Source organism: Polyodon spathula, chromosome 3 (assembly GCF_017654505.1).
Source record: "Polyodon spathula isolate WHYD16114869_AA chromosome 3, ASM1765450v1, whole genome shotgun sequence".
Classification (NCBI taxonomy): Eukaryota; Metazoa; Chordata; class Actinopteri; order Acipenseriformes; family Polyodontidae; genus Polyodon; species Polyodon spathula.
This window is the reverse complement of record NC_054536.1, coordinates 43,763,253-43,773,778: the sequence shown is the minus strand read 5'-3', so window position 1 is coordinate 43,773,778 and position 10,526 is coordinate 43,763,253.

The window sequence follows — 10,526 nt, the reverse complement described above, 5'->3', positions numbered from 1 at the left end:
ACAGAATTGTAATATCTGAGGGAGGAATAAAATTCAGGATATATGGGAGGGGGTACCATGGAAAGTGTTCGGATGCCCAGACCCTGATTAATTAGTGCACACCGTAGCACCTGTTGATAGATGTAGGCCATCAAAGAATCTGCAACGCACAGAATTGCGTTTATGCAATCCAAGTGTTCACTTTCCAAGCGAAGCCCTCTCCAAACTCAAGGTCGACAACATAATCCTGATTCACTTAATCTTAATTCTCTTAACAGCAGTAGCTCTGATGAAGATGATCCGGCCATTTATGAAGGAGGTGAGGTTCAAGAATCAGGAGATGCTGAAATGGAATTGCAGAAGACAATAGGTCATCAAGACCCTGAGATTTCCTCACCAAGTTAAGAAAGCCGGGAACTAAGGAGGTCCCAGCATACAACTGTGGGGGAAGCATCCTAACCCTTATCGAATGCTCAGGTCCACTGTGCTACAGTGGGAGGTTGCAGGGCAAGCTTCTCTCTCTGGTGTGGCCCTGTCACAAAGACGGCTGCAGTGGGTGATGTCAGACCAGAAACAGGAACCAACACAAAATAAACAGAGAGGTAGAGTTTGGTGAAGCTGAGCAATTGTTACCGATCATCATTTAATAATTAAACAAGCAGAAAATAAAAGGCTACAAGACAAAACACAGGACACGGTGAGTCAAAACAATTAATTACTTTCGTTTTTACTTTCTCCTCTCCACACCTGTTCTCCACTCACCGAACACATTACTTATCACTTTTTACCTCCACTTGAAGGGCTGTGCAATCCTCCTGCCTAAATACAAATATACATTTTAAACACTCATGTTACACAGACCCATTTATATCCCATGTACCAATGACTATACACCAACATTAACACACTACATGTAACATACAACACAAATAAATAGCCCAGGGGCGGGGCACTTTGCCACAGACCCTTAAGAGTAATACTGTTCCTACTACCCTTGTAAATAAATGGAATCATCGTTACGATGATTCTATAAATGAGTACTGTCCCTTAAGAGTTATGAATGGGGGTGGGATTGACCTCTGTATTTAAGACCAGGAGTAGGAAGCGATTTGGTTTAGTAGGACGCTGAAGCTGTGTTCCGGGGGGGGGGAGTATCTGGAAACCAACCAACGAAAGGTTTATCTTGTGTATTTATTCGGAACTTACCTAGCTTCTGTGGCATTTTATATATATTTTCCCTAAAAGTGTTCCTGGAGAGATCGGAGCTGGCTTGAGAGGTGGTTGTGCAGTATTATTGTCTATCCAGGGCCAGGCTGGGAGTATGTAGCTTCATAAAACTAAAATGGGAACTTGAATGGTAAAAGATAAATATTCATGCTGCTGCAATGTTATACAGAGTGTATTTTAATTGTATTATTTTCCCGTGTTTTTATCTATTTTATGTTTTGACTATGTATGTGCACAGTAAAGAGTTTAAAGAATGGAATATTTTTTGGAGTTTGTTTTTGTATTTCAGATTCGGGGTTATCACAGTTTTATTTGCATGTTTTCATTTTGATGTTAGTTTGTAGTAGTATACCCTGTATCTGCTACCGGTAGGAAAGATAGGAAATATGTTCCTTGACTGAAAATCTAGTGCAATACTTTTACTACTCTAGTGCAATTCTCTTTTAATTCTAGTTCAGTATATTTAACACATTTTCTGTTGTAAAACCAAAAATAAATAGCTTATTTTTAATAGAAATCTTGTCTGAGTCTCTGATGCTGAAACTATTGGTTCAATATACCTCCCATGGCCTGCCAATTCAGCTTTATTTACCCTCTTCCAAATCATATTCAGATGCTGCAATAGAATGTAATTTGAAAGGGAAAAGGGGAAACCTAGAGTGCGCTCTTTGTTTTATTTATACAGAGGTATCAAGTAAACTCTTCATTATATGAAAAAGGGTTCTCTTTGGAATCAAGGGTTGTTTCTTCAAGACTTTACAAATGAAACAGGTGTTGAAAGTATCTACAACTTCATTGTTCCGTGTTGAAGGAGTGTCTTGATTTTCGGTGATGTCTAGTTCTTTTGGAGGTCAAGGAACAATGGAGTTGCAGATTCTTCACACGTTTCGTTTGTAACTGAACAGTATTCCAGCAAGCTGAAAAAGATTTAGTTGAACTCACCTCTAATGCGCTGACGTGAGGGTGAACTGGGAAGCCCTCAGTACTCTTGTGCCAAATCCAGGATTCTGCGGGTCCACAACATTCAGCCGATAAAACCTGGTAAACGTATGGGAGGAAGGCCACACCGCTGCACTGCATATGTCCTGGATAGATGCACCCTGGAATAATGAAGTTGTCTGACCCCTGGTGGAATGGCCGGTGAGCTTCTCAGGCAGGGGTAGATTGGCCAGTTGATATGCAGTCTGTATTGCGCTTGTCAGCCATTTAGACAGTTGCTGTTTAGACAGAGCCTGTCCCTGGGACTTAGCCCCGTAACAAACAAAAAAATGGTTCTGACTGCCTCCAGCTTTTAGTTCTGTCAACATAATACACTAATGCCAGCGGTGGGCAAAGCATATGGAGCTGGCGCTCCCTGTCAGATTGGGAAGGAGGGGGGTGGAAAGCCTCCAATTCAATTGACTGGTTAACGTGGAAAGCTGAGATGTTCTTTGGCAAAAAAGCAGGGTTTGTACGAAGGGTGACCCTCATTCTGACCTCGGAAAAAATTAGACACGCTGTTGAAACTGACAGTGGCTGCATTTCACTGGCTCGCTTAGCGGAGGTGATAGCAAGCAAGAAAGTTGCCTTGAAAGACAAAAATATGAGCTCAGCAGAATGCATGGGCTCAAATATCATTGCATTGAGCACTACATTTAACCTCCAACGAGGAACTAAATCCTTCACCGGTGGCCTAAGCCATCGGGTGCCTTACAAAAATTGCTTCACCAGGATATGAGCTCCTGGGGAAATTGAATCGATTTTTACATGGCACACCGAAATGGCTGCCAAATAGACCTTTAGAGTAGAGGGAGATTTCCCTTCATCAAAAAGTCCTGTACAAATTGTAGTTCAACTGCCATAGGGTATGTTGTGGGTTAGAAACCATGCAACAAGCGCCAAACCTGGAACACACCCCACTTGTACCCATATTGAGAACGGGTAGAGGCTGCCCAGGCATTTTGTAAGGTGTTAATTATCCTGTTCGATAACCCCAAATGGCTCAAATGCAGCCGTTCAGGGGCCAGACCCAGAGCTGCAGGCTTGCTGGGTTGAGGTGCCAGAAAGTGCCAAACGTTTTTCTGAGTGCGTTGCAATGTATCGATAGTTCCCATGGCTAGCCGTACATGCGCTGCATCAGGGAGGAGAACCACTCTCCTGGGTCAGTAAGGGGCTATTAAGAGCACCTTGACCCGGCTGTGTCTGATCTTCTCCAGACACTGGGAGCAGTGCAAGTGGTGGAAACGCACAGTTGCACCAGCGCATCTACCTCTAGAGGTCCCCCCTCTCCTATTATGGAGGACCACAGGGACAATGTGTCGACTCCTGAGAGGCAAAAAGGTCCACCTGTGCCCTTCTGAATCTCTCCCAAAATGATGCTCCCAACCTTGGGTTGGATTCTTCACTCTATGCTGCTGGGGACCCCCCTTGAAAGGAGGTCCGCAGCCCAGTTGATCACTCCCAGCAGGTTAACTGTCCGGAGTGAGAGGAGGTTCACTTGTGCCCACAGCAGAAGCGTGTGGGCCACACAGTGGATTGGGTGACTGCAAACCACCCTGGTGATTTATGTAGGACAACACAGACGTGTCTTCCCTCAAACCAGCTCCAAAAATTCCAGTAAGCGCAGATACACTGCCTGCAGTCCCACAGGAGCTCCCACACACACTCTGCCTCAGCCTGAGTTGGATGCGTCTGTGATGACTTTGCCCAGTGCTATGCCTAGGTGTAGATGGGCCAGCTGTCTCCACCAAGAAAGTGCCTGCAGACAGTGTCGGGACACTGTCAGTAGGAGGTTGCAGTTTAACACCGTCTGACAAGCCATTTGGTTGAACCAAACCTGCAGGGGGTGCATATGCAGGAGACCTAGTGGAAGGGTACTAGATGCTAATATTAGATAAAAGGAACACTGATTGAACAAATAACACAACATTTTGATACTTATTTCATTTATTTATTAAAAAAAGTTATGCAACATCCAATGTCCCCATGTGAAAAAGTAATCACTCCCTTAGACTCAGTAACTGGTTACGCCACCTTTAGCAACAATAACTGCAACCAAATGCTTCCTGTAGTTATTTATCAGTCTCTCACAGCGTCGTGGAGGAATTTTGGCCCACTCCTTCATGCAGAACTGCTTCAACTCAGTGACATTTGTGGGTTTTCGGGTCCTGCCACAACATCTCAATGAGGTTTAGGTCTGGACTTTGACTAGGACATTTCAAACTTTAAATTTCTTGTTCTTCAACCATTCTGAAGTAGATTTGCTTGTGTGTTTCAGATCATTGTCTTGCTGCATGACCCAGCTGCGCTTGAACTTAACCTCATGGACGGATGGCCTGACATTCTCCTGTAGAATTTTCATTGTTCCTTCAATGATGGCAAGTCGTCAAGGTCCTGATGCAGCAAAGCATCCCCAAATCATGACACTACCACCACTATGCTTGACCGTTGGTATGAGGTTGTTACTGTGGAATGATGGATGGCAGTGTTTGGTTTTTGCCTGATATAACAGGGCCAATGTTGGCCAAAAAGTTCCACTTTTGACTCATCTATCCATAGAACATTGTTCCAGAACTCTTGAGGATCATCCAGGTGCTTTTTGGCAAACTTGAGATGAGTATTCATGTTCTTTTTAGTGAGCAGTGGTTTCTACCTTGCTACTCTGCCAGGAATCCCATGTTTGCCCAGTGTCTTTCAGATGGTGGAATTATGAACACTGACCTTAGCCAAGGCGAGAGAGGCCTGCAGATCCCTGGATGTTGTTCTCAGGGTTTTTGTGACTTCCTGGATGATTTTACGCTTTGCTCTTGGAGAGATTTTGGCAGGACGACCACTTTCAACTAATGAGCTAAACATTATATATATATATATATATATATATATATATATATATATATATATATATATATATATATATATATATATATACACACAACACACACACACACACACACACACACACACACACACACACACACATGACACGTTTTCCAAATCCGTCCAAAAATTTTAAAGACATTTCAGTTCAACGAAAGTTTATCTTATCTGGTACAATCTAATATAAAATAGTTAAATGATTTACGTTTCACTAACTTTGCTTTCAGTTCTTTTTAGATTCAGTTAGGTATTTGTCTGACCACACACTGTGGAAAACGGAAGTTTTGTCGTAAATCCATGTGAACGTGTTTCATACCCTAAAACAGTCAAACAATCATCAATTCAATATGTAGGTTGAAATACAATCATTAACTGAAACAGAAACAGCTGTGTAGGAGGAATAAAACTGGGTGAGGAACAGCCAAACTCAGCTAACAAGGTGAGGTTGCTGAAGACAGTTTACTGTCAAAAGTCATACACCATGGCAAGACTGAGCACAGCAACAAGACACAAGGTAGTTATACTGCATCAGCAAGATCTCTTCCAGGCAGAAATTTCAAGGCAGACAGGGGCTTCCTGATGTGCTGTCCAAGCTCTTTTGAAGAAGCACAAAGAAACGGGCAATGTTGAGGACCGTAGACGCAGTGGTCGGCCAAGGAAACTTACTGCAGCAGATGAAAGACACATCATGCTTACTTCCCTTCACAATCAGAAGATGTCCAGCAATGCCATCAGCTCAGAATTGGCAGAAAACATTGGGACCCCGGTACACCCATCTACTGTCCGGAGAAGTCTGGTCAGAAGTGGCCTTCATGGAAGACTTGCGGCCAAAAAGCCATACCTCTGGTATGCAGGCAACAGTGAAGCATGGTTGAGGTTCCTTGCAAGTTTGGGGCTGCATTTCTGCAAATGGATTTGGGGATTTAGTCAGAATTAATGGTCTCCTCAATGCTGATAAGTACAGGCAGATACTTATCCATCATGCAATACCATCAGGGAGGCATCTGATTGGCCCCAAATTTATTCTGCAGCATGACAACGACCCCAAACATACAGCGAAAGTCATTAAGAACTATCTTCAGTGTAAAGAAGAATTGATGCTGTTTTGAAGGCAAAGGGTGGTCACACCAAATATTGATTTGATGTAGATTTTTCTTCTGTTCACTCACTTTGCATTTTGTTAATTGATAAAGATAATCTATTAACATGTCTATTTTTGAAAGCATTCTGACTTTATAGCATTTTTTCACACCAGCCTAAAACTTTTGCACAGTATATATATATATATATATATATATATATATATATATATATATATATATATATATATATATATATATATATATATATATATAAAACACTATTTTAAACAGGACAACAGTTTTAATTTAAGAAATGCAGTATTTTACTGAAGAACATAAAGTTAAGAAAATGTGTGCTTACCTATAAAGACTCAACAATTTTCTTTCTGTTTGCTGCAAACTTGGAAGAGTACCCTTTTGCTTCTAAAGCCCCATTTTTTATTTAAAGTGTAATCAGTAAATACCAATACATCCAAACTTAAACAGTAATTGTATATAATTGTTAAAAGTTAGACACAGTAGTACAGTGAAAATGTGTGTTTGGATATGATACTGGCTAACATTATTGGAGGCGAAACAACATTCAGGAAATGGTAGAAGCGTGCATTATTTAGTAATTAAGATGTATTTTTTTAAATTAACAAGTTTGTCATGTATTGTTATGGAAATAAGCAGTACACAATTCAAGTACTATTTTGTTGGTTCTCCATTTTCATGTCATATTATCAGTTGTGTACTTTTCGTTCCTGTATTAACGTTAAAGTGAAATGTCCAAGGTCCTGTACATGAGTAAAACTATCAGAATAGGTGATTATGAAATAGTAGCAAACACCGGCCCTGATCACTCCGGTCTGTCATGTCTGCGGCTTCAGATAAGTGTGATGAGTGTCCAGATGAGCATCCTATTTCCAGGGAGATAGCTGACACTGACACTAGGGGCGCTGTTCACAATGTACACACCGTTCACTGTAGAGCAAAAAACATACCAAAGTCATCACAAAGGCCACTGTTGGGATAGCTGGAATTTGGACGTCTGCGTTTATAGTAAAAAAAAAAAATGTCAGAAGAGCTAAGTCGGCTTAAACATGGCTAGTGTAAACTGGATATGCAAGGCAGAAGAGAAAGATGTTTTGTTGCCTAGCAAAAGCAGTCATTGGGGGGGCTGGCCTGGAAATTGTAGCTTAACTGATCCTTCTCCTTAGCCACACGCTGCTCTGGTTTCTGTTAAATAGGAAGCAGCAACTGAAGTTTATTTTAAGAAAAATATACTGCTACTACCACCATTAACTTATTTCAAACAAAACAAAAGGCCAAGAGTAAGAATTTGCCTACAAATGACACCAAAACATTTAATATTTACTGTGGAATTTCTTTCACCTTTAATGGAATTACCATACAGTATATTTGCATTTTTTTTTTTCATGGGTTGAATCCTATATAAATCCATTTCCACAAGATAACATTCACAGATCCTTGTCTTTTCACAGTAGCATGTACAGTAGATTTTATTACTATTGCAGTTATCCAAAACAATCATCAAAACAAAGCTGTCCAATCACCTAGTGTACAGTATTCAGAAAATTTAATAAATCTGTATAATAATAGAACGTGATTTGTTGTAGCTGCCAATGCATCTAGCCATAAGTGGGGCACTTTGCCCTATGGATACATTGGTGAGCTGTTAAACCAGTCCCAAGTGGAAGCCCTTTACAAATGTATCCTCCTCAGCAGAGGACTTCGGAAGCTGCACATTTGAAAGCCACCTAAGCGATTAATCCAGGGAAGCAGGGAGATGAGATTGTCCACGGCTGGGATCCAGACAGGGGCCATATGGACACCAGATGAAACCTTCAGCACTTTGTCAGCCTGTTAGATTAAAGGCATGGCCTTGCTGGTTGGATCCTTAATTACAGCTGCTGCCTAAAATGCAGTTCCAAGTGCAGAGCTTTCCCCTTTCCCTAGGGGTTCAGCCAACTTAAACTACAGGAACGAGCCAGGGCAAACATGACTTCTGAGGCACAAACACTTCCTGCGGGGATCCTCGTCATGGCAAGGTTAAAGCTGTGACATTGTTACACTTATTGTTTGTTACACTTTACTGTCTGTTTATCCGAACCATGAGTGGCATAAAAACACGAAATCCCTGGCACAATAATAAACTGGACAGTACGAATAGAAGCAGAGTATCATATTACCTGACATAACATTAAGGCTGCATTCACATTCAAAGTTAGTTTCCTTGCAAACAATGTATCAATGTGCTTGCTGTTTACACTTATCTGTGAGCAAAGAGTTAGGATTTTATTGAACATTATTATATTATAAAGTTCACTTTTTTGGTCTGCAACAGGGGACTCGCTTCATGTGATGATAGGAGACGTGATTTGGATAATTTATTGATGTATCTGGATGATCTGGATTACGTGGCTTCATGTTGACTGCTTGATTGACAGGAGACAGAGAGGTTGGGATTAACATGCCCCGCAGGCACGCAGGTTGATTTACATAGTACAGACGAACCCCACAGGACGCTACCAGCAATGGTAGCTCACGTGGGACATACGGCCTGGCGTACAAAAGGCAAAATAAACATTGTATAAAAACTAATCAAACAAAAGTTGCTGTGAAAACGGCTCACATTACTCCGATAACAAATGCAGGTCCTGAAACTAACTCCCTGTTCCTCAGGCAGTTCACCCAACTCCAGCTTCAAATATACACACAATTATTGGTGCTTTGCAGCTTCCTTCTCCCGGGACAAACCCCCAACCACCCCCAGGCCTCAGAATATACACCCGATTTCTGCAAATGGAGTTGGGGATTTGGTCAGAATTAATGGTTTCCTCAATGCTGAGAAGTACAGGCAGATACTTATCCATCATGCAATACCATCAGGGAGGCATCTGATTGGCCCCAAGTTTATTCTGCAGCATGGCAACGACCCCAAACATACAGTGAAAGTCATTAAGAACTATCTTCAGCGTAAAGAAGAACTGATGCTGTTTTGAAGGCAAAGGGTGGTCACACCAAATATTGATTATATATATATATATATATATATATATATATATATATATATATATATATATATATATATATATATATATATATATATATATATATGTTTAGCTCATTAGTTGAAATATATGAGAAGTTGCCAATCAGCCTACTATGGTATCATTGTACTTTATAGATTAAATTGCATTAATGTCCAGCCCTTCAACTGCTAAAACACCATATCATGATCAAACCACCTCCACATTTACCTACAGCTACAAGGTTTGCATCATAAAGGCTTACCCCTTTTCTCTAAACACACTCTGGTCCATTTTTGAAGAAAATTCTATTTTAGTCTTATCAAATCACAGAATTTTTTGGTATATTTATGTGTTTGTTTTATGAACGCTCTTTAAAAGTGGTTAGCAGCAAGGTCTCTACATGCATGTAACTCTTTTGTGTTCAGATGGCTTTGTACAGTTATTTCGTGCACTATTTTGCCTATATACAGATTGTTTGTAAAACTACTGGAAATTATGTATTTTGGTCTGTTCACAAAATGCTTGTAATTAATATGTTTTTTTCTTGAATCATATGAAGTATAGATTTACAATACCTTTCATATTAAGATTTACAATACCTTTGTCTGTGATTAAATATATATAAATACACACACACACACACACACACACAGAGTGAGATAATTAATAATATATGGATGAGAATGTTTACCACACAACAATGATTCCATGTAAATCACAATGAGTTATCAACGAAGCATACAGGCCCTGTCATAACTAATGTGGGGCTGTGGACCTCACTGTACCCCCTACAAGAAATTGCACAGGAAGCTTTACAAGAAGTACCTGTTTTTAACCCTTTGTGGTCCATTTATTCAGTGCCTGTGAGGCGTGTCAGGTCCAATTTATATTCACACTTGCTGTTTTTACTTTTTTTTTCACAGTAAAACAGATTTAAAAGGCTTGGCATATTAACAGGACACTCAGTACTGCATCTCCAGCCCTGCTCCACCCCTTGTTCACTGTATTTATGACATAACTCTTTATAGTCATGCATACTGATAAATCTCTTGATCACTTGTTTTATCACCAAACTCCTCAATAATGTGATCCAAGTCATTATTTTATTACTATAACTTCTTAAAAAGCTCTGCAAATGTCTGTGACATTCTTTGAGCACTGGATGCGGAAGCAGCCATCTTGTTTGTTTATACCTGTGTTATCTCTGTGGAGCAGGGGCTGCGTGTATTGCTCAGATACGCCCCCCTTTTTTCTTTTTCAGCTTCTCTCAGCTCGTATCAGTCTCACTCAGCTATTGAAAGGTTTTCTCTGCTTTTTCCAGAGAAAAAACGACTAGAGACCTGTG